General features: G+C 41.0%; 1 protein-coding gene across 1 annotated transcript in view; it reads left to right on the top strand.

Annotated features, from left to right (window-relative positions):
* Positions 1-23,316: 23,316 nt before the first annotated feature.
* The window catches only part of lpar1 (lysophosphatidic acid receptor 1), a 41,933-nt gene continuing 38,786 nt past the window's right edge, over positions 23,317-26,463 (top strand). Inside the window, exon 1 of the mRNA XM_085793845.1 lies at positions 23,317-23,687. The gene's annotated coding sequence lies outside the window, so the exon portion shown is untranslated. The remainder of the gene's footprint in view (positions 23,688-26,463) is intronic.

Genomic DNA, 26,463 nt, shown 5'->3' with positions numbered 1-26,463 from the left:
GCACTGTCTCCTTTTTCTTCCACTGACCAAAAACTATTTTCTTCTCTCACCATTCCTTCTGGTTCATTCCAAAAAGATGTCAACTGTTTGTGCAGTGCAGCTGCAGAGTTACAGTTATTGTTTGTAATATCCCCCTGATCCTAAAAAGGACAGACTCAACTCTACTTGTACTCTTTCACTGACTGTCTGTAGATTTTATTGAGAGCATTAATAGTTGGTCTGTTGCCTTCATATCTGGGCCCTCCATGATCATTCCACAACCTTGCCTTATGTTTTTTTTATAGTAGCCCTGATGACGAAGGTCCTATGGGTCATATTTAAGAGTGACCTATACAGAACACAATGGTGACCATGTGTGTTGCTTCTGTCTCATAAAAGAGAAATCTGTAGCCCTGTGAAAATGCATGGAGAAAGATTCAGAGTCTTTTTTTTTATGACCTTTTGGACAGATAATACTCAGACGTGGAGGGAGAGACAAGCTTAGAGACAGGGAGAGGAAAACAGTAAGAGATGGCTTTGACAGAAGGGAACACAGTGTGTTTTCCCCTTGACCTCAGACTGAACCGGTGATGAAAGTGAGAAGCTCTGACTGCCAAAACACTGCACATGATCATGACTTAACTGCTGCATCAAAACAGAGTTTGTTTTTGATCAACCCTTCTTTTGCAGATGACATAATATTGATAATCAAAGTGTTCTCATGACAAAACTGTTATCCTTTAGGTTAGGTTAGGTTAGGTTAAAGGGGAACTATGTAAGTCAGGTCGCTTTTTGCGTTTTGCTAACCCTCCTCCCTCCTCCCCAACCATGTGCCTTTGTTTTCAATGAAGCCGACGAGAAGGCAATCCGTGTTACGATGTGTATTTGTGTAGTCTTATCTGTGATAGAGAAGAGCTCTTGTGGTACATGTGGTGGTGCCACCGAGGCGAGAGCTGGGACACCGGGTTGGAGGCACTGATCTTGCAAGGTTGGTTTTCGGCCAAGAGACACTAGGTGGAAGGCAGAGCCTCCATTCTCCCCGTAACAAGTCTTTAACCATCGTAATTTACGGTTCAATAAATTAATAATTTAACCTTTGTCTTGTGTTAGCTTTCTGCTACCATCTATGGTGTTCGGGTCAGTCTTGACCTGTGTTTTAAATCAGCTGTAAAATGCACTAAAAAGTAAAAATATTTTTTTTCATCCAATTTGTTATTCTTCTCTTGGTTATGTTGTTAGGCTTCATTATCCATGAAAATACTGGTTTCAATATTTTTTGGTCTGGGCCCCTGGGCTTTTTTTTTTAATCAGTATACCGCTTGGCTTCAGTTGAACCTTCCTCTTGTCAGCTTTCTGCTTCCATCTATGGTGTTCGGGTCGGTTTTGACCCGAGTCTTAAATCAGCTGTAAAACACACTAAAACTATTATTCATCATCCCATTTGTTTCTCACCTCTTGGTTACGTTGTTAGGCTTCCTCATCCATGAAAGGGTTGGTTTTGCACTTATGATTTCAGTTTTAACTCAAATTATTGTTCTTATCATTATAACCAGGTCAAAATTGACCCTAACACCACATGTCATAATTTTAACCAGAGCATTTTAGAATTTCGTGATTTTTTTTTTTTTTTGCTTAATTTTGTTTAAATAGAGGTTCCTGACAAAGTCCAAAAGCTTTGATGCTATAAACAGGTTTATGTGGTACTTTTATGCATTTAAAAACTGAAAACGGGTCACTGGTGACCCGAACACAAGAGAAAGGTTAAACTTAAAGGACAATGCCAGGCGAATTCAACTCAGGGGTGTATTTTCCTATCATTTTTTCAGTTTAATTGCTCCTGTTTTGCAGTGGTTGCGTCTGTCCCCGCATCGCCACGGCAGCAATGAATGGGAGTGGATGTAAGTTCCGCTGCTTAGGCTGTTTACATCCCTCAAAGCCGCAATTTTTTTCCACAGACAGCGTCAGATGGCGACTCAAACATGCACCCAGAAGTTTATTTACTTAAAGCAAGCCGACATGTTTGTAAAACTAGATCTAATTCAAAGTCTCGCGCGAGCCCGAAGTTGCAGTGCTGGTGTGTTCAGGTGCAGTGGGAGCTACCGTTTGTGTCATAAACACAGGAATATCAACTCTTTACTTGCTTGAAGTGTACATTTTTTTCCACAGACAGCGTCACGTGGCTACTCAAACATGCGCCGAGAAGTTTTTTTTACTTGAAGCAAGTCAAGAGTTGATATTCCTGTGTTTATGAAACAAACGGGAGCTTTTCCCACTGCATGTGAACACACCAAGCACAGCAACTTGGGTCTTGCGCGAGACTCCGGGAGACTTTGAATTAGATCTAGTTTTACAAACATGTCAGCTTGCTCGAAGTAAATAAACTTCTCGGTGCATGTTTGTGTAGCCATCTGACGCTGTCTGTGGAAAAAAATTGCGGCTTTGAGGGATGTAAACAGCCTAAGCAGCGGAACTTACATCCACTCCCATTCATTGCTGCCGTGGCGATGCGGGGACAGACACAACTACCGCAAAACAGGAGCGATTAAACTGAAAATCTTCAGATTCCTTCTTTTAGACCTAAGATGATAGGAAAATACACCCCCGAGTTGAATTCGCCTGGAATTGTCCTTTAAAGCAGAAGTAAGCGATCCGGTAGTTTTGGCTTCCTGTCAGCCGATGGAGTTAGCAGTCCCCGCCCTCGTCCCTACGTCACCACATTCACGCGCATCCCTTGGCTGCACACACAGAGAGGACCGCCCCTTTATGCCGTTCTCTCTCCTCATTGGATAAAGGTTGTAGGATACAAGGAAAGTTTTCTCCTCGGCTTACAGCAGAGCAGAGTGACTGACAGACCCGTGTTTCAGACCAAACACTCTATAGAAGTGATTGCTGTCGGAAGATACAACTATTTAAGACTTATATTAACACAAATATTCTGCTTACTTCTGCTTTAATAAAGGTGAAAATCTTGCATGGTTCCTCTTTAAGTTTATTGTCTCCAGAGGGAAATTAGTTTTGCAGCAGGGTTCACATAAATACAAAAGGACAACATAAAAAGCCCAGCGAGTACAAATCAGTACTTACAATACTAAATATGCAAACAAAGTGGAGTGTGCATTGCAAATAAGGTCAGCATACAGTAAGTGCAAGGAAACATTCAGTAATGATTATTGAGCACATCAGTAGCACTTAGGATGAAAGACCTAAGTGGAGTCTCTTAGTCAATGAGACTAAGGTGACCAGGGGGCAACCGCTCAAACTCCCTGTGGAGTGAATGATCCAGGCAGAACAGTAAGGTATTAGCCCTGTGAAAGACCTGAGAGAGAGAATGATGCAGACCAAGTAAACACCTTCTCACTTTGCCATTACAACTTTTGGTTGACAACTTTAGGGCCTGGCAAGTACATGGAATTTTATATCTGGTAATAATTCTACTTTTTCATGGATGTTTTCAGTCCTGAGAGAGGACTGTAAATGCAGAGTGAGCATGGTGTGGCACAGATAGGCCTTTATTTGACAGGTGGACACAGGGTAAATTGATTTACATTTTATGGTGATTTCACATATTGAGGTTTTGTTTGTATGATTTTTATGGAAAATATTTCCAGGTGAGGCAACGATCAGGACTACATTATCTCTGCTATAGGTATTTAGAGCAGCTACGTCAGCAGTTTAAAGTCATAAATTATCGCTGGTTCGCAGTACAAGCTCAGCTCATCAAAGCCTTTAAGCCAGCTGTGTGCTGTCTCATCCCTGCTTGCGGTCTTGTTGCCTGCTGAGACCGAGGTGGTCCAACTGTGACTGTTAGAGGTCCCCAGACATGAGTCAGTGTGTTGAAGTGTTCACGCTGAGTCGGCCTTTAATATCACTCTGGTTGTGGTTTTACTGTATGGCTTGGCCTTATGGCTGGGAGCTTGTTTGTATGTAAGTCTGTGTAATAACCATTTTTACTTTTTTAGCTTGTTATCTTTAGCTATGTTATCTTTAGCCTGGCAAGTCCAGCCTGTCCACCAGCTGCCTCCTAAGATAAGTTTGTATTTCATTCCTGTACATAAAAAAAAAAAAATCTGTGCAAGGATTTTCTAATATCCAGATATTTTATCTCCTGTGCAGCCAAAGCTTGTTTTTGTATCCTCCTTTTCCTCAGCACGTCTGTGACACCCTGGCTGTCTCCAGTTACACTTTCTCAGAGATAGAGAGAGATTTTCTGAGGAGTGCAAGATGAACTAAGTGTCACTAGACTGTCATTCAAACATAACAGTAGGCTATGACTTATCCGTAACACACTGAAAGGGATGGACAGGATCTATCTATCTATGCTGTAGTTGTCGTGAGTCCAATGTTTTTAAAGAGGGAAATTCGCCACATCGTACTCTCTCTTCCTCCCTGATCAGTTTCTCTGTGTTTGCCTTGGCCAAGATGCATGTTTTTATAGGATCTCTTAGCCTGACTCAGCTTTCTTTCCTGTGTGTAGAAGTCTGGGAATACACATGTGCATCTCTAACCCATTTTCCCCTCTTAATCGTTGTCACATTGCTTTCATTTTTATGCACTTTTCTCCGTTTTAACAACCCCTGCTCCCTTTGTATTCCCCATGATTCCCACCCCTCACACCCTTGACACTTACTATTGATTTTGAACAGTGTCATTCACATATTCACATATACTGTAACCTCACTGAAAAGCCAGCGCCTCACACGCCTCACACGTTTTTCAGTGATACACAATGTCAACGGTGTACAATAGCTTGAAGAACTGTAGGCATTCCATGTTACAGAACAATATTTCTCTGAATCGCAGTTATGCAGAAATATTTACGAGTAGGTCAGAGGGAGTTTTCATTCATTCAAAAAAAAGACAAAAATATAGTGGTGAAGGAAACGACTCATACAGACAGACAGGAAACGAGACACAAACATTCACAATCCAAATAAACAAATGCATATTGCAGAAACTAAAATAGGGCAGTAAACAAGGATTTTCCTCTGTAAATAATTACTTTGGAAAATACATAAATCTATTATTGTAACCAACAGGAATTGTTTGGTTCAAACAGACATCCAGGCAAGATGCTTGACCCAAACACTGAGTTCTGCTGACCTAAAAACACTTCACTTCTAATTAAACAAACTTTTAGCTATAGTATTGAGTAACCCATGGACAAATGCGCTTGTGTAGAAGGGGATTTTTCACTCTGTCTCTCACAGGTCCCCTAACTTCATAAACTGAAATCTAGAGTATGCCCTCTTTAAAGGGGCTTTTACAGGCAACGGTATGAGTTTAACCTTCTGAGGATTTGAAAAAGGGCTTTTCTTTAAGAACAAGATACATGACAGATGAGTAGAAACAACCTCGCAGCCTTAAGAACTCTCCGAGTAATCTAAACCAAGGCTATTTCTGTTTTTTACTGGATATAAAAGCAGGGTTTGTTTTAGCTCTTTTTTTGGCTTCAGCCTCGTCATTCGATTGGTTTCAGTTGCACCTTAGATTCATTTTGAGATTAAGTAGGTTTACAGAAAGACATGACATCACAGTGGAGGATAGTGGGTGACTTGCCAATTCAAAATGACTCCTTTCCAGGGAAGGACTCTGTTTGTGTTGCATAATTTATTTGATGCATTCCATTGCGATGACATTCTCTGTGTTGTTCATTCACTTACAAGCACGCAGTTTGGTCTCTAACAAGAGCAGGGCCTGCACAAAGGGTTAATCTTTTTCTATTTCAGTACTTTAGAAATGCAACACATATAGAAACCATCAAGTGTCAGTTACATGTCAGTATGTTTGACCAATAATTTACAGATTCTGGCATAAGGGACTTTTTGTGTAATACAAGTGACATCCTGTATGAAGTGTGTGACTGATAGTGTTGTCGGTCTTAGAAGACGTAATGAAAGGATTAAGTCACATGTAGAAGGATATAATTATCGGGATAAAAATCTGAAGTGCCCTTTTTTAAATTGTCCTCTCTGTGTTTCTTTTGTTAAGTAAAAGGCAGAACTGAAGCTCTCAATGAAACTTAAATGACCTCATTAAAACTACCGTCATCATTAAATGAGATCAGATATTGAATTGCCTGTGAAATTAATAGTTTATCTTTACACTTGAGTTGTCCAGTGGTCCAGGTGATATTGGACTCCAGCCCAGCTGTCTTAGAAATACTGAGGTAATAATGGAACATTCTATACCTCATATGCACACGTTAATGCTGTATGAATATTCTTTGAGTATAACCAGGACAACTGTGTCCTCTGAATTTGACCTTCAGGAAATGCTCCAAAAGTCATTCTGGCCCTATTTGCATTGAATTGTGTGAATTAACGAAGTTATATATCTAGAACATATGGAAATCTTATTCTTAAGAATATCTGAAAGGCCATAAGTGTGATTGAAAGATGACATAATTTAAATACTCAACTCTGATTGTAATTCATTTCCTGATTTTTTCCCGTTTATTTATTGTTGCTGCCATCTGTCAAAAACATTTATGGTATATAAAGTTGTAACTGCTTGAACTCCCCCCATTGCTTCTCCTGAGAGAGTGTGTGTGTGTATGTGTGTGTGTGTGGGGATACAGCAGCAGGTAATGTCGTTGACTGGCCTCAAAGAGTGTTGGAGAACCCACTGACAGAAGGAGCTAACACACTCATTTGACCCGGTGACATACAAACATTGAAACATATGCTCTCTCTGTTTCTCTTTCTTTCATTCTCTCTCTGTCACCCCACCACACACACACACAGACACACACACACACGCGCCCTCTGTCTCTCTCACTCTCTGTCGCACACACAAGAATGAGTGACATTCTCATCACCGCTTTGACGGCGGGTGATCTGCTGTGGTTGACCCCTTATTGAAGTCGAGTGCTAAATGTCAGCACTTTGATGTAAAAGCACAGCAGTCCCTCTGTATGTGTGTGTGTGTGTGTGTGCGCGTGTTCTGACACATTCTTAACATGCCACAAGGATTGTCACACCACTGAGATACATACATGCCCCCTCCCTTACCATAAACCATATATTAGACCTCCATTACCACACACACACACACACACACACACACACACACACACACACACACACACACACACACACACATACATACACAAACACACACACACACACACACACACACACACACAAGCACACTACCTAACAGAGGTGACAAGTAACGAAGTACAAATACTTCGTTATTGTACTTAAGTAGATTTTTCAGGTATCTGTACTTTACTTGAGTATTTATTTTTCTGACGACTTTTTACTTTTACTCCCTACATTTATATGCAAAAATATGTAGGCTACTTTCTACTCCTTAAATTGTAAAAACAGGCTTGTTACTTTTTTTTTGACATGACGTAAAAGCATGCCGGTAAAAGACGAACTAGAGAGGGAAAGAGGGAGAAGAACTGAACTCTTTTTGTTTACCAAAATTATCAAATGATGTAGGTTTCATAACGGTAAAAATTCATTTTTACTTAGACTTTTACTTTGAAAGTACATTTCAGAGCCTGTACTTTCTTACTTTTACTTGAGTAAAGGAGTTGAATCAGTACTTCTACTTTTACCAGAGTATTTTTTTTTACACATGTATCTGTACTTCTACTTAAAGGATAATTTCCATTTTTTACAACCTGGACCTTATTTCTAGCATAAAATACGATCATTCTACTCACCCAGATAACTTTGGTGTCATTTGGAGTTGTTTTGACGAAATTAGCCCCAGTGGAGCGGCGCGTATATCCGTATAATGCGAGAACACGGGGCAACGCAATGCAGCCTCTAAATAACACATTATCCGCCGCAAAACTCGTTCATTTCGCCAATATTTTGTTATGATACACTTTGTAGTGCTATTCCCCTCCGAGCCCGTGGTGGCATGTTAACAACATCCGGGGTCTCTAGGTTGACCTACTAACCTCTGATCTGGATGATGTAATCTCCGACCGCTGCCCGGCTCATTCTGATAATAATCATAGCGCTTTGGCATTCAGGTCCATTTTTATCTCAACTAGCCGGAGCTTTAGTGAGTCCAGGTTGAGGAGGGGAAGCCTGTGGAAGCTGAACTTCATCCAGCTGCTCATTTGGTTCTGACAAGTCAGAAACACGCAGAAATTAACCATAGCATTAGTGGTAGCAAGTTAGCCGCGCCGGGCAGCGGTCGGAGATGACATCATCCAGATAATCCAGTGTGTAGTATGGAGTGTGGGAGGGAGGGGTTTTTACTTGTAATTGTTTTTTTCTGTCTCTAATTTTCTATGTGTGTAAAGCACTTTGTGTTGCATTTTCCATGTATGAAAGGTGCTCTATAAATAAAGATTGATTGATTGATTGATTGATTGATTGATTGATTGATTGATTGATTGATTGATTGATTGATTGATTGATTGATTGATTGATTGATTGATTGATAAGAGGTTAGTAGTCAACCTACAGGCGCAGCATGTTGTTAACATGCCACCACGGGCTCGGAGGGGAACAGCACTAGTGTATCATAACAAAATATTGGCGAAATGAACGAGTTTTGCGGCGGATAATGTGTTATTTAGAGGCTGCATTGCGTGCCCCGTGTTCTCGCATTATACGGATATACGCGCCGCTCCACTGGGGCTAATTTCGTCAAAACAACTCCAAATGACACCAAAGTTATCTGGGTGAGTAAAATGATCTTATTTTATGCTAGAAATAAGGTCCAGGTTGTAAAAAGCGGAAATGATCCTTTAAGTACAGAATATGAGTACTTTTGCCACCTCTGCTACCTAACTACCACCATAACGTGTTATTTCCCCTCTGCTGTGTTGCAACACGCTATATCACACTTACCTCATGATTCCACTGATTAATGACAGTGTTGGATCACAATGTGATTCACAAGAACATTCACTTGTAAATGTTTTTGTTTTCCCTGTCAGGGTTCAGAGGGTTTCAGCACCAACTGTGTTTCAGCAGGGTTGTTTTTTTTTTTTTTGGTGAATGGCGTAAAAGTGATATCTGTCTGTAACTCTAGTGCAGTAATGTGGCAGTGATTAGGGACTGGGGCTGGGGGAATGGAAAAAAAAAAAGATCAGAATATTTTTTTTTTTTCCAAATGCATGGCACCCCATGTTATTCATTTTGGGGACCTGAATGAACTGGTTCATATTTTTAATTGTAGTGATTTCTCAGAAACAGCTGATTACTATATGAGTTGCTGAAATGACTGTCATACTCATGGACAACAAGGGACTAAATGCTTCTTCACTGAAACTATAACATTTTGGGAAGATTAAAGGTCTGAGTAGTGAGGTTTTTGTCTAAATCATAGGTAATGGTACAGCCATTTGTACAGTATAATTAGAGCATTTTACTCGCCGAATAATGACTTGGTTCTCAACCTTTAAGAAAGAAAAGAGAAAGAAACGGCAGATTTAATCTCTTCTGGACTCTAGCAGATCAAGCACATGTATGCCTCATAGTGTTTCAATTTGTTTCTAAATTAAATCAGTTGTAATTTGATGTTATTACACTAATCATGTCATCTCATCAAATAGGCTACATCTAACCACAATCCAATCTCATCTCATATTTCTCAACATAGTTTTATCTTGACTTTCAATCATTTTAAATAGATTTCCATCTCATGTATTTTCTGATATTCATTTATCATTTAATGTCTCTCATCTCTGCTTCATCTAATATAGCTCTCATATAATCTCCTGTTTCTCATATCATATTGTATGTCTCAGTCTGTTCTCATGTCTCATACAGTATCATGCTTCTTATGTATTACAGTCTCTAATCAGTTTTGTCATAAAGTATATCATCTTATTTCTACATTATCAATTCCATACAATATATTTTGTTATCTCATCTCATGCCATAAATTGTACACATCATCTCATCTTTTAATCTTCATTCCGTTTGATCTTTTATCTCACCTCATTACAACTTTTATGTCATTGATTAGTATACCATCTAATCTTGTTTTTTATTATACACAGTATCATTTGGTTTCATATTATTTAAAGCAGAAGTAAGTGGTCCGGTCGTTTTCGCTAATGCTGCGTTCCAGGCAGGCTTTTGAAATCGTAAATTACAGCTTCAAGTCACAACTTACGATTTTGTAGCGTTCCAGGCAACCCACTCGTGTTTTTCCGACCTGTTTTACCGGTGAAAGTCACTATAACGGCCACTCGTAACTTCCGACCGGTGAACTCGTACCAGATCGAACTGGTACGACTTCACGGTCGGAAAAATACGGGTTTCCTTGAACGCACCATAACAGTCCTCGTCCCTACGTCGCCACATTCACGGTGTCCCTTGGCTGCACACACAGCCCTGCATGCCTTTCTCTCTCCTCATTGGATAAAAACTGTAGGATACGATAAATGTTTTCTCCTCGACTCAGAGCAGAGCAGAGTGACTGACAGACCCGATAACTATTTAAGACTTATATTAACACAAATATATCACTTACTTCTGCTTTAACCTCTCAAACTCAATCCCATGTCATGATTTGATTTTTAAATAGTCAGCACCTATGAGATGTCTCTTATCATCTGATCTCCAAATGATTGACTTTGTCTTATTTATTGACTAATTTCTCATGTCATACTTTGTATTTAAAGCTCTTATATAAGTGAATACAAACTGCTACCCTCAGGTTTATATATTTAAGGAATTACACTCAATACAGCTTTTACAGATATGGAATGTCTGGGAAACTGGAATAAGTGACAACCTGGACTGAACTAAAGAGTCTGAAGTAAAGAGAGCTGAAATGTGACTTTGTTGAAAGAGACAAGGGCTTCTTTTACCTCTATGGGCAGGGACCACTTCCTCTTCTCTCCCTTTACCCCCCTCCCTCCCTCCCTCCCTCCCTCCCTCCCTCCATCTCTCTTTTTTTCAAGGTCTTTCTATCTTTCTCCTCCTTCCTCCCTCACTTCTCTATGCCATCTTTCTCCTACTCACCCTCTTTCTCTCTCTCATTCTGTCACATCTCTCTCATGCTGACTCTTGCTTTTTGGGATCCTGGCAGAGGAACTGAGAGTGTGTGTTTAATCCACAGGTCCTGTGTGTGTGTGTGTGTGTGTGTGTGTGTGTGTGTGTGTGTGTGTGTGTGTGTGTGTGTGTGTGTGTGTCTGTGTGTGTGTTAGCCAGAAGTCCTGTGGTCGCTGCGACTTCAAAGCTGAAACCAGAGTCTCTCCACAGTCTGCAGCTTCCCTATAAATCACACTAATCATATTGCGGGAGAACACATACGTATGTATACACAGCCGTGACAGAGAGAGAACAAGAGACAGAGAATGGAGAATATTGGCAGGTACAAAGTGAGGAAGTGAAAACTGAATGTGATAATGCAAGAGAAGGTGGACTGAAATGAGGTAAAGAGGAGATTTTTGGCAGAGATGGAGTTTAAGAATTGAATAACTGCAGAAAGGGGCTTTCAGTCTTTCATTGAATTTGCTATAGAATAAACAGGGTGTTGCCAGCCAAGCCCTTAGTGAATTTATTTTTGTAACTGGATTCCTTCTCCAGTTACATATGCAACTAGTTGAATCAAATAATGTCTCACGAGTGCTCTGAGAATATATCACTATGTCACTGTTACAATATATTCATTAATTCATTTTCTATACCGCTTATCCTGGTTACGGGTGAGCTGGAGCCTCTCATATACAGACAGACAACCATTCACACTCTCATTCACACCTATTGACAATTTAGAGTTGCCAATTAACGTAACCTGCATGTCTTTGGTCTGTGGGAGGAAGCTGGAGTACTAGGAGAGAACCCACGCATGCCACACCACCATACAATATATATATTTTGGCTTCATTTTTGATCAGTTTGAATTTCCCTCTGTGAAATTGCCATTTCTTCTTTATGTCCTGGGCAGAGATTTACCTTTAGTCCCATGTTGTGATGAAGGCATATCACTGAAATGATGATTCTGGGGTGTAGTGTAGGGAAAGATGCTTACAGTACAGTCCTCATGATGAAACTTGTTTCTTACTTTTCCTTGTAAGTCTGCTTTCATTGGCAGAGTCACAATCTGGTGGGTCTTGGATCGTCAGGAGGTCAAAAGTCTCCGTCTGTAAACTCTTTGACTTACAAGATAACCACTGTGACCTTTGCCCTGAGTGTCTCTGCTGACATGAAATGGCCCCGTCTTGTGGCAGTGGAATAAAAATTGTTGAACCAGACTTGCTCTGACATACTGTGGGTATTATTTGAGACCATTAAATACATTTTCCAAAGAATATATGAGCCTTTAAACAAGTTACACAGCCTGAGGGCACATGGTCAGAGTGCAGCTTCTTTTTTTAGGGTTTGGAAGAAAGAATAAGTTTTACACTTACATCACTGCCAGGATATTGGTAATTATAGTAAATCATAATTAAAACAGTTTGAAATAGTGCTTCATTAAGTTAATTAAGTTTCATTAAGGTGTCAACTCACAGGTTTAGGTGTGCGATATGTGCTTATGGATACAGTCATCGGTTAAACATGAAACAGAGGTTAACAAAACTGTTTGGCTTGTTCCTTATGTTCTCATTCAACAAAACGACTTTTGTTGGTTGTCTGATTCCGAAATTTGGGAAGCACGGAACGACATGTGTCTCTAATGGAGCAGCATCTCCATTCACCTGCCCAATAACCTACGATAACAGAAGAGAGTTTGACAGAAAGTTAATGTTTAGTGCTCTAATCTGAAATTAATTATGATAATTCCTGTCCTGTTGCCTAAATTAAGGTGATTGAATCAAATGTATTTTGAATAATATACTCTGTTTGTGTGTATTTGGACCATCTAGGCAGCCAGCCGACATTTCTGACGGCAACTGGGGAGATTTCACTTAATATTCTGTCTGTTATTCAAATTAATATGAACAACATGACCCGGCACTTTGTTTGGAGAAACTTATCTTCGACTTAGCAGACTGACGGATCTCCAGCTGCTGCTGTGGCTAGAACATGGAGTTTTTAGGGCTGATCCGCTCTAATGTGGAGTTTTAGGGGGCTGATTTTCTTCTCACAATGCCTGAGAACCACAGCAGTCAGCACAGCATCACAATGGGTGGTAGATCGACATCCTCCCCTCAGCCATAAAACAAATAGCTCTTTATCCAAGAATGTCTGCCTGCATGTGTGTGTCGAAGTGTGTGTGTAACAGAGAGAGAGAGTGAGAGAGAGTCTACAGGAGCAACATTGTGCATCTGAGTGAGAGCAGACATGTGTTTACCTTTTTGTCACGTAATGATATAAATGCACACATTGTATGTAATTCTGGAGTTAATTGCAGCCAATTATGCATCCATTGACAACATGTTAACCTATGAAAATATAAAAGGTCATATTAAGGTTGATGTATATAAATACTGAATAATTAAAGCTGCTATAGTCAACAATTTAACATTAACAAGAGATCAAATGACAATATGTGACATGCAGGGGTCGATTGTAATTGGAAATCCACCAGTTACTATCACTAGACTGCAGGTTTCCTCAGAACAGTGAACTTTTTTTGGCATCCTCATCTCATTGTTTTGGTTTGACAACCTAAACATTAGTGGTTTGGTGAACTCTCACTGTTCCCATCACTGTCATTTAAAGAAGTTGTTTTAAAGACAGCTGTTTTAACAGAGAGGCTCTAGAAACTCAACACATGCTACCCATCCATCACCAAAGGCAAAATTACCAACAATATGCTATTGCTGTGAACAAAGGAGCTGCTTGAGATATAAAAGCCGTAAATAAACTAAATTCTGGTAAATAGTACAGTGACAGAAAACCATAATTGCATTGCATTGATGATGGTGTAAATAACAAACACACATACAGGAAATTGTGCGACATCTGCAAAATGTAATTTTAATGTGCAAATAAAATCAACTGCATGGATACAGGAGCAGAGGGTGACAACATGAGCCAGAGAGGTCTCTCTCACTCCAGCAGGAGAGACCAGGTAAAACAAAGATGAACTAACAAAAATGACAACACAGAGAGAAAAAGAAAAAGAGAGCAAGAGGGAGAGACTCTGTGAGGCTTACCACAACCATGCGACTGAGTGCTGTGTTTACATCGTACCACACCACTGGGCTTTTAACCACAGACATGGCACTGCTTAGTCTGTGTGTGTGTGCGTGTGTGTGTGTGTGTGTGTGTGTGTGTGTGTGTGTGTGTGTGCGCACACGTGTGTGTGTGTGTGAGTGTCTGCACATGTATTCTGTGTTACTGAGACTCTCACCACATGCATGCCTGTGGCTAGAGATTCAATATGTTTCAATATGAAACCTGTGATTTTAAACTGCAAACACAGTCCTAATGAAATTGTCGGCTAATTTAGTTTTACAGACAGGTGAAACTCAAACCAAAATCCTTTGTATGTCTGTGTCAATACCCATTAGATCACACAATAATAGCTATGTCTTATGGTTTTTAACAGAAATTTTGTTTTATATATAGTTTTCAAATATAGGCTGCAATTTCCACCTCAGCAGATCAGATTATGTTTCAAAACTGCACGTCGGAATAACTTGTTTAGAGGAGAGGGACATATTGCAGTCATATTACTACCTCCTTGCCTTATTCAGGCTCTAAACCAACAAGAGAAATACATGTTTAATCCAGCTGTTTCCCAAACACTGTGTCGTAATAGCGTTCTTGCTGTTTCGTTTTTACTTGACATCAAATGCTCCTTTCAGCTTGAATGAATGAAAACCACCTGTTCAAGATACAGACACAAACATCAGCAAGGAGCATAAAGGAGACTTTCATACTGTATCACAGGGCTGTGAGTCCTGATGCAGAAAATCGGCTGATGGAATTAAACATAATAAATCATGCAGTGTCACTGGAGATATTATGAATGGCATTGAAACAATTAGCCCGTCAACATGAAACATGTCTCCATAGCACAAATGAAGACTGATCGATATTGAAACTTCACATTCATTCATACAGGATTACTGACTGAAGTCAAATGAGTCTCTTCTGTTGTGGAGATGATCTGTGCATGACTCATACAACAGGTGTGGCCCACTCAAGATGGATTTACTCATACTTATGAGAAAATTATTACTGCAGCTTTAAAACCCTTTAAAACCCCAAATTTATCTTCTTTATTTATGGGGAACTTTTATTAAGGAGGCAGAGGAGGTAAAAAATTGCAGGGAAGTTTGGGATGATAACATGGGGACGGATTAGAAAGACAAAGTTTATAGAGGGGAGGGGCAAGGAGAGGGCGAGGTGAGGTTATGAGAATTAAATTTTGAAAAAGTGAGGGAAATTCGGAAAAAAAAAATATAGAAGTGTATGCGTAAGCTAAGTTGGCAGGAAAGGGCGGAGGAGAAAAGAGTGAAAGCAGATAGAGAGTGAGACAGGAAGGAAAAGGAGGGTTGGCTAAAGAGTGAGGTGCCAGCGAGGGAGAAGGAGAAAAAGAGAGGGAAGAATAAAGGAAGGAAAGGGAGGGATCGAGCCAATGAGAAAGGTAGGTACTAGCCAGGGAGGGGATGGAGGGAGGAGGAGGAGGAGGAGAGATGTGGGGGGATGGACAGAGAAGAGAAGAAGGTAGAAGTGGGGGGTTCTTCAGCTGCTTTCTGAGGGAAGCAGTTGAAGGTAATTGGTTCCTGATGTGAACCTGAGCTTAGTTCTCCAAATAAAAGGCCTTTCTGTCAGCTGTAATGGCTTTTCCATGCTGCACTGCGGGCAGTGGGGGTTATGTTAGCATCCTAGCATGGCTCACGATCTGCACTGAATTAGAAGGCATGCAGTAATACACAATGTAATGGCAGTGATGGCCTGATTAGCATCGTAGGTCACGGACAACTTTCAAAGTGGCTTTCTGTGACAAAGCAATCTAATCTGTTTGAGCAAGATAACAATCCTGGCATCAAACTGTAAACTGTTCAGCAATAAACAATAAACAATAAAGTCTGGATGGCTGTTCGGTGACACTTGTGATGTTTGTAATTATAGTAGCATCAAAGCATAAACTGGAGATGACCTGCCAGCCATGTTGTCATCTACTTTACTTTCCCCATTTTGCCATAAGGAGTCAACTGAGAAGATTGACAGTCAATATGTGTGGAAGATGATTAGCTTAGCTGAGGATAAATAAAGTTGTTAGACAATCAGCAGAGAACTGTGTTTGTCGATGGATTTGTTTTTACCTCAAGCCTCCAGACTGTCCCCAGGCTGTGTGCTAAGTCAAGCTAACATATCGGCCTGTGGCTTCAAAGTAGCCTATTCCTTTTAAAATAGATTAATAAATAAAAAGAAAAAAAAAATCTAAATTTAAAAGTATAGAAACCTCTGGCTCATTGCTGATGCATGCAGCACCAAGGAAGAGGAAAATGCATCTACATTACTGGAAAGACATGTTCTTAGTGAGAGTCTGAGCCACTGCAAACACCAGACCTCGCTGACCTCACCAAACCCAATAACAAACAGCTGTCACATAACAGCCCTGTGTGTGTTTGAGAGTGTGCGTGCATAAGCATGGCTGTTTGCCTGATCGCCTTTTTCTCCGTGGGAGTGAATATGTGCCTGTGTGTTTGCTTACAGTACCTGGTTGCATGACAGCATTTTGTTGATTGTATATGCAAGTGTGTGGGAGGTATGTAATCCATGTGTGTGTGTATGTGTGTATCTGCATTGATACATTGTCCACATGATGGATTAGGTTGACAGATGTGGTCCCCAGGTGGGAGAAAATGAGAACTGTTCATAATGTCATGATGTCATGATGTCACTTCCACTGGTTAAAAAAAACAAAAACAAAAAAACACTCCCATTATGAACACACTGTAATTACACTTAACAGGTGCATCAAAGAATGTCAGTAAATAATGATGAATAGATCCCTTTTCATTATAATGCACATGTATGTGGCTCATTGAGAGGCTACAGTAAGTTTAGCTTAGCATAAAAATTTTAACCAGTAGGAAACAGCTAGTAGGGTTAAAGGGATAGTTCACTCAAAATTGAAATTTCTCATTATCTACTCACCCTCACGTCGACTAAGGGCTGGGAGAAGTTTCAGAGTTATCCGTGCCTTCTCTGAGTTACAGGGGGTCTCCGTGCAGCACTGCATGTCCATATGACGGTTGCAAATGGATACCACTTTTCTTCGTAACAAAAAGACACACCAAAAAACATCCAAATACCTCCATGCTGCTCGTATGTAATGTCCATCTTGTATTGAAGCCCTGAAATGCGAAATTGTTCCGAAAAAGATTGAATAAGTCTATCAAGCTTGTTTGCAGTGGAAGCTCCTCTTCCTGGTCCGTCCAAATCTTGCGAGATTTTTTTCGGAACAATTTCGCATTTCGGTGCAGGATTTGAACTTGGGCCGCCTGGAGCAAGGACTGTAGCCTCTACACATGGGGCGCCCGCTTAACCTCCTGCGCCACTCGGCGCCCCTGCCCTAAATTTCTTTTGAAAGAAATGAGAAGCCACCGGACTCTTTGTGAAATCGACTTAAAATGTCAAACTGTTCCTTTAATCCTTTGCGATCCAGATGACTCAACAGTGACCTAAATCTGAGTGTCTTAATTACCACATATTTTATCTTGTAACAATTTAATGATTAAACCTTTTTTCCCCTTTTACAATGACAGGCTGGCAGCGACGACCGCGCCGTGTGGTTTAAGACCCAGTAAACCATTCTACAAGAGTCCATTACAAAAGGAACACTTCATCACCGATACAGTCATCAGCAGAGAGTGGCCATAACCGTGTACCACCACCTGGAGAGAGGAAGTCACCATGGCCAATCTGTCATCTCCATCTCATAGAAGAGAGAGAGATGGATGCTGAGTGGGACACCGACTGTCATCACGTGCATCTGGTCTGTGTAACTCACACCGTCTGATAGTCATCGTGACAATAAAACGTCTGAGTCACAGGAGGGGAGAGAGGGAAGAGAAGGTGGACGTTTGAAGAACCTTTGGTTTTTACTCAGATGCATTGCTAAATTTGGAGAAAAAAAAAGGAATTTATTTATTTTACCCCAGGGTCAAAGTCTCCCCTGCAGACAGGAAATCCTCCCTGTCAGTGCTTATAAACCATCCATCCTGTTGCTTAGTGCCTAAATAATGAGGAATCTTAGAGTACTGCTGTGACTGTGTATCGCTCATTAAACCAAATTTTGAAAGTGAGATGATGACAGTGGCAAATATGAATATGGAGGCCTCTCTATCTCTATATGAACGATGGCTCATAATCACCTCTCTTCACGCGCCTACCTAAGAGTCTTGTTTACTCTATGATGTCATTCATCTCCCTGCCTCCAGGCTGTTTATGTAGCCTTTTCTCTCTTTCCCCCCATCCACTTTTTTCTTCCATTTCCTCTATTTCACCTAACCTAACCCCTCCATCTCATTCACTCTCTGGCTCCACTACTGAAATCTAACTCTCCTTTGAAACCACCTCTCCTTCTCTTTCCTCATTCGAATCCCTCAACTCTTTTCTTTCAGTCTAATTTAATTCTCTCGTTGTCTCATTCTCTCACCACCAACAACATGCAGTGAGTCTTACTCGTCTCTGAGCGCTCAGAGGCCAGAAACAGCATTTGTGTTGGGAGCCAGTGCTCGGGTTGAGACATGCTTAAGGACCTTTGTCTGCCTAAATACACAAATTCAAAATGTCAAGCCTCCCTTATCTACATAACTAAATGTCACATGGAGAGAGACCTGGCGACGTGCCTTTTAAAGGGAAGGGAGATTGTATACCACAGTGTTATCACACACAGTTTGCATAAGAGCAGCGCTGCTCCTCCAGGGACCTTATTGGTATTGAACAACTTGACCATATTACTATCCACAAACACTGAGCTGTCATCTGAGATGTTTTAATATCATTTTTTTTTTTTTTGCACATAAAAGCCAGAGTATACAGTCATGCCTTGTCAGGCTGTACATAGGTGATGATTTCAGCTAAAGGCCACCATCATGAAGTTAATACGCTCACACTGATGACGCCAACATGCTGATGTTGAGTAGGTACTTTGTTTTCCATGTTTGCTTAGCATGCTAATATTTGCTAACTTTGCTCAACTCTGCTGAAATTTGATCGTGAACCAAAATATTGGAGTAAGTAAAATTTGGAGTTGGTGATGGTGCTAAGGGAGACATCAGATCAATCCTTTCAGCATGCATCATCAATACCTGTCTATTTCATCACATTCCATCCAATACTTCAACAAAAGCCAAGTGTCAACCTAAAGCTTGTGATGCTATAGAGGCAGACTTAGACATGTCACATGTATGTGTGGATTCTTTTTTATACCATTTAACACCACGTTACTGACATTAAGCAGGTTTTCTAAAAGCAAGTTAACCTGCTTTAAAAAGACAAATGATTCTGATGATTTTACACTGTCGACAAAGTTTCCCTAATAAGACAAACACAACCTCAGGCAAATAGCTACAATGAGTTACACCGCACACATTTTGTTATTATTTCCAGGCCATAATTTGCTATCAACTGCCATTAACTATCGTTGTATAAAAGACACTGTGACATTGCAGACAAAACAGATGAAAATATCTCTTTTCTATGTGTTGCTTGTTGAACAGTGGGTTTGATGAAGTTTTTGTTGGCCTTTTCCTTTCAGTGATACTTCACTGAATCTTCAGTTTTCTTACTGTAACTTCATGGGTCCAATGTTCATGTGCTGTTCACTCTGTAGCCTATGTCCAAAGTACAGAAGATAGAGAAGTAGTGCAGTCATAAATTATAAAATAAGAAATGAACATATAGGCTGGCTGCATGGCGAGTAATCACATTAGCCCTGAATAGCCTGTTATCAGAAAATTGCTGTCCTTTCCATGCAGCCATCTATTGTGGTGGTGGCCACTGATACTAAAGACAGAGGTCAGGAGTCAAAACACTGTGTCCAACAGAGCTGTTACTTCCTACACAGTTTGACTAGAAATGGCAATGCCAAGCAGAAGAGCATACTTCCTATATGCACCTATCCAGACAGAGTGACAATTGATGGTTTGGAAATAGCTGGAGTCCAACAATTAATGATCATTACAGAAATACAACGCAAATAGGCCTACATCTGCCTGCAGCCGTGTAAGCCTGCCCCTTATACAGTAGGTGGGATTCTCCTTTGGCTGACTGCTCGATGTTTGCTTTCCATTGTGGGACACCACGGTTTAAATTTGGTCTGTTAGATTTGTGTGAAATAGAAGAGCTTCTATCACAACAAGAGCACAAATCTAGCACAGTGGTCACGCAAGTATTTTGACAAATCGCTCAAAGCAAACAGATTTCCCCATGGCTGGGTTCTGTGTGGTTCCTCTCATTCCTGGAGGGTGCCAGGCTCACACATACAGCACAGTACAACACCACGTTGTATTTCAGATCTCCACTAAGATTGGAATCATGAAAAGTCATTTTGTATTTTCCTTTTTTTTCCCCTCCCTTCTTTTTTTCTCCCAAAAATGTCATACTCTCAGCTCAGGGGCAAAGGAGAGACACAAGGCCCAACGGGAACCACTGAAAATCAATGTGGGTGGCAGAGAAATTTGATACAAACTACAGAGGTTGCGTTGAATTTTGTGGTAGAATAGTTACAGAGATGTGAGGGATTTTTAGATTTCCGTAATCCTGGGATCAGGCTACATGGCATTTATGTCTTTTGAGTTGGTCACTAGTTCAAATTAGGCAATGTTTATTCTGGCCCAGATTTTGCCAAGAGACATATCAGAATACAATATTCAGCCATACAGTCTTTTGCAACCCCTGTCATCTAGAAATCTTTCCATAGTTTTATATTGTTCCCAGTTGTGTTGTAGTGATAATTCATCCAATGCAAGAGTCACAGTGAGGTTGTTGAGGTGGATGGAGTTTGTTCAAAGGACAGGACTGTCACACCAGAACCTAGGTTTTCATCATGACTCCAGTTTGTGGTTCAGTTGGCAACAAAACGCTTAAGTTAAAGTGATACGCCAACATTTTTTTTTCATGTCTTGCCTTACTCCTGAGTCCATGACAAGCAGATAGACACCATCCTTTCGACTGTGTGTGCAGTAACAAGGGAGATTAGCTTAGCTCAAGCACTGGAAGTGTATAGGTAGTGTTAGCCTGCCTCCTACCCGAGCCGAAATCAATAGTCAGAAGCTGATTTCATTTTAGCTCTAAACTCTGTAAATATATCACTTTATCAACATTTCAAACATTTTTAGGCGAGAAAGTAGCCGTTTAGATCAGCAGTGTGTCGTTAATTTGTCAAAATACCAGCTGTTTATAATTTTGTTCGGACCAATTCGGCGCTACTCAAGCTAGCCGTTGTGACCAACACACTTCCGGATACTTTCACAAAATAAAACACCCGTTGCCCTTTACATACAGAAAACCATGACGATAGAATTTGTGTTTTTACTTTGAAACAGGAAGCTAACCTACCCTCGATGTAGCTAGCTTGAACCAAAATAAACCGTCTTTGCTTGAACCCTCCGTTTTGACCGATCTCGTCCCGTTACCGGCATTTGACCGCTCAAGATGCCTTACCGGAGAGTTTTGTCAGCTCTGAGACGAAGATCGGTCCGTTTAGAGTTGCTGAAGAGTTTCTCTGATGACTTTAGGTGGAGGCAGGCTAACACTACCGATATAATTCCAGCGTTTGAGCTAAGCTAATTACGAGCGATACGGGCTCTCCCTCGTTACTGCACGCACAGTCGAAAGGATGGTGTCTATCTGCTTGACATGGACTCGGGGGGGGAATAGCAGCAGAGACATCATAGATTGTGTCACGTGGACAAACTCCAGAGTTGTGGTGATCCATAAATGCTGCTTCCTTTACTCTTTGAAACTGTCTCCACTGGTCATGTGCATCTCATTGACACGTAGCATCACTTTCTTTGGATATGCAAAAGGGCAACAATCATAAAGATTTACAATATTTTTTTAGCCATGGACGTTGCTGCTGGGAAAAGAGCAATAACCGACACATCAGCAACCATATAGGGAAAAGGATGAAGGGGGCACAAAGCACAGTCAGTATTAGTTTCTTTCTCCAGTCTTTCTCAGCTAGTATAATCATAACCAAATGTTAACCATAATGAAAGCATTCAAATTGGTTGTTTAGAAAAGAAATGACAAATGACCTTTTTTTTTTTCTTTTTTTTTTTAATAATAAATTCTTTTGGAGGACATGCATTGAATGCAGGGGTCACCAGGCAGGAGGGGCCAGAGACAAGACTTCCAACATCAGGAATGTCACTACCATGGCATCGCAGATGTTGTCAATGGGTGAAAGAGGGCAAAAAAAAATAAAAAAAATTGACATAGTCGCCTTTGGATCTGCACTTTATCAGGAATCCTAGATATGGAACTGGACAGCTCATGAAACATCTGCTTGAGACCAATATTACTGTATGCTGTCATACAACAATCACTGTTTTGTATAGGTTTGGTATATTTGTGTGTTACCTTCTTCTCCTAAATGGAATTCATTGTGGCATATTTAACTTAATGAGACAAATGAGAAAATGTCATATTGTTCGCAACGTATCGTGGCTTTAACACCCCATTTCATTCCACAGCCGCGGCGGTTGGTTTACTACAAACACCTCACTAAGTGTTCACAGATGGTGCAAAGTTGGCAGACATAACTGTCCCCACCAAAATGCTTTCTCAGAACCTGAGAACTTCATAGGAGGAGGTTTTGAACTTCACTTGGACACCAGCACCGGCAGACAGGAGGAAATATTTCTAATACATTATATGGAAGGTTAATTGGTAAGGAATACAATATGTCTTTGAGTCCCTCAGTGTCAGTCTCTCTTTTTCTTTCCCCTCTGCCTCACTCCACCCCTCTCTCCCTCTCTTTCTCCCTTCCTGTCTCTCTCTTAACAAGTTGCTGAAAAAAAAATGTGTTTCCAATTAGGCGCAGAGGGGAAAAAGAACAACTCTCAACTCCACCACTACAAGAAATGTCTCGGGTAACACCGCTTTTATATCTTCAGATAGATATTTCAATACAACTTTACTTTCCTCTGAATACAAACCAAGTGGAAACATGTTATTTGGGGTCATCACAAAAGAGGTTTCACCTGTGTTGTGATTTTTATCCCACAGCTCTGTGAAGTTCATTTGCACTGAAATTCAGTCTTTAAAGAATAAGATGCTCTGTATTTAGAGGATTTAGATAGATGGGCCTACTGATTTTCTCGCAGTGTGTGTTTATGTATGTGTTTGTGTGTGTTGGGGTGTGTGTGTGTGTGTGTGTGCGCGCGTGACGTCATGTGCAGACAAAGGTCCTCTCCTGGAGAGTGTGTGTGGCAGTCGGTCGGTCAGTGAGAGAGAGCGAGGGAGCCTGGTGGAGCCGCCGCGCCAGCGCAGAGAGGCACGGAGACGCAGCAGAGCATCAGGGCGTCTTTAACAGGGGGGGAAGAAATAAATAACACAACTTTTTTTAGACAGAAAAACATACGCACAGCGGTGTACGGGTGGGAAACAACGCGCAGGAGATATTGCTTTACTGCAGGGACATAAAATGAAAGGGTTACCTGGCTGTATTTTGGATTCGGAGTCTTGTATTACACCGCTGCGACTTTGACACAAGAGCTGTGCAGGCAGAGTCTCTAGGAGTTGTCTGTTGGAGGGATTTCAGGCACCACGGATCAAAATTGAGTCGGACATCCAGGAACCAGTCAGGGAGTAAGCTAAACTACCTACCTACTGCTCTCACTGGAAAAGAAAACCTTGTAAGTATTTTTCTCTCTATTTTTCCTCATTGAACTGAATCTTTATGAATTCCAACTTCATCCACTCATAAAAAAGTTTCTTTTTCTTTGGCGCACTGTTGCGCGCCCTCGTCTATGCATGCATGATGTGGGCATCTTTACATAATCAAAGTGTACCTGCCACGTAGACGCGGCGAGAAAGCATTAGGTTCAGATAAAGGCTCTGATGGCATTAGCAGATGCCCTGAACGCGCCGATCGAGCGCACCGTTATGTGGACAGGAGACGCGCGGCCGTGCGCCTATAGAGGCTGAGGACAAGGACGCGGCTGGAGTGAAGGACATGTTGCGCCAGAGCTGGGCTCTTTATCAAGCTCTGAGACTGGAACAATATTTGTGGAAGGGAGTGAGCGGAAAAAAAACACAAGCGGGCGTAGGGTCTGGGAGCCGGAGTTTGACATCTGTCTTGATTTTCCACGCTGATCCGCATTCAGAGAATATGTTTGGAATTTTCTTTAGGATTTCTTCATTGAATCTGCCAGAGGTAGTCCCCACCGCCCTCCTGTGCTTTGTAAAAAAAATAAAAAATAAAAATAAAAACTTATCCAGCAACATAGAAGAAGAAGAAACACGTGTGTTGTCAGATTCAGTCATTACTAAAACAGGGTGAGCAGCTCAGCATCGTATTGATAGTGCTCGAACATTTCTATTGCTGTTGGCATCTTCCCAAAGTGTAAGCTACCTACGCCTCGATTCACGCTGCTGCCAGCAGGAGTCAACACACACATACACACGCACACTGCACTACTTAGACAGTTACATTCAGCAACATCTGCTGTTAAAAGTGTGATCTTTGGGCAGAGATGTGGTTGGTACTTCCACTTCCACTTCACATGCACAGTTTGTGCATAATGATTATGTGGCAACAGTTAACTTACTGCTGGTTTCTCAGCCCAGAATAGTCAGATATGATTGAGGAACATGTAATCATTTAATTATAGACCCAATGTGACATAATATTGAATAAATTCTTCAAGTTCCTGCATTTATCTCAGGTTCTGCTTTATGAACGCTCACTGTGATGCAAACAGGTGATGACTGTCTTTTTTTCAGTCTTGCTAAAGGTGCATATGAAGGTGTTAATGTCCAGCGATGTTGAGCCTGCAGAGAGGAGTTTATGGGTTTATGGTGTGGATAAGACCGATGCTGTGAACCTGCAGTGAATAAGCAGAAGGCCTGTGTAGTTAAGAAGTAGATTCAGCAGCCACAGAAGCTCTGATGGCTCTTGTGGGGCGCATGGTGACTCTTACCCAAGAACCACATCTTAAAAGCCAGTTGTTGTTGTTTTTTTTTCTGCCCCAACTGGAGGTGCTCGACGGAGCCGACCAGACATTTTGTCCCAAATAGCCTACCTCAGTGACTACTGCTGTGAAACGTGGTTTTTGTGGAGAATTTCCAGCGTCTCCGAGGACTCTTAACATTTCATTCAGAGCAGGTCAGTGCAGAATTTGACCAACAACATTACAATGCTGTAGAATGAAATTTGTTTGTTTTTTTGTATTTTCTGCTTCCTGGAAGATCTCTATCTATGTGGAGATAGCGGTGATAGACTGCAACATAAGAGGAACTGATGACTTGCAATTGTGAGATAACTTGAACAATTCTAGCCATAGCATGTAAAAGTAGACGTTTGTAGTCAATTTTGGTCATTGCATCATGTTTCCGCAGACATGATTATATCTAATCCTTGTTTACAAAAACAAACAAACAAATTACAGTAACATAAACAAATGGCTGGAGCACCATGGAAATTGCCCTGGGTAGTCATTATCTCCTCAGGATCCCTGTTGATGTTTTTCAGTTCTTTTTTTAACTGACTGTGAAGCTCTACTGTAAAATAACACAGGCTCCTGACATGCTAACCTTTCCCTTTTGATGTAAGCTAATTAATCTCGGGGTTCAAATGGCAAGCTTTTGTGCCTGTGTGTGTGTGTGTGTGTGTGTGCATGTGTGCATGTGTGTTTATCACAAGAGAGAACGAGGAGAGCGTTTAGCCACCACCCACAGCCACAAGCCTCAGGGGGTCTTTGATGGTAAAGTGGAGTGTGAGGAGCATTTACACTTCTGTAGAGCGATGAGCTCAGTGGCTTTCAGACAGTTTTAATTAGCTTTAATCCGATTTCTCTAATGTTTCCTCTTACTGAATGATGAGTCATATTTGCTAACTCAATACTTGCTATATCCAGTTTTCTTGGTGTAAATGGGAACTTTCATTTAGAGGCCATCCTCTTTTGGCAGCAGTCAAATACGTTGTATGAGATAAATCAAGCTGGAGGTGGGACCAGGCTGGCAAGCACACCGGGTCATTTTCAGCTCGGGGCTGAAAATGTGACCTTTAACCTTTCAACTTCAGACATGAAGAAATATTATTGCTCTTTATTGGGAAATTTCTCAGAAACATGGCTGCAGCCAACTTGCTGCTCTGACTGCAGCCTTATAGATATTTCTTAATCCAGTCATTCCCATCTTTTTGTTAAAACTCTTCAGAAATGTGCAGGAAATTCTCTAAAATGTCATACAAATTCACATGTGAGACTGGTTTAAAGTGACAAAGGTTCTACTGCTGTTAAATTTAATGAACTATATATGACTTCATTTGCATGTGTGCCAGATTCTCCTGCATCTTTAGATTTAACCATGTGACTTCTCAGTGGGAAATTAACCTTTGTCACCATGGATAAGACACAACGCTGCAATATGGGGATGGGATAGTTCTCTGGAGCTCATTGGTTTCCTTAGTAAC

The sequence above is a fragment of the Trachurus japonicus genome, chromosome 12 (genome assembly GCF_045865225.1).
Source record: "Trachurus japonicus isolate A0001 chromosome 12, Traja_1.0".
Lineage (NCBI taxonomy): Eukaryota > Metazoa > Chordata > Actinopteri > Carangiformes > Carangidae > Trachurus > Trachurus japonicus.
This window is presented reverse-complemented; position numbering and strand designations above follow the sequence as displayed.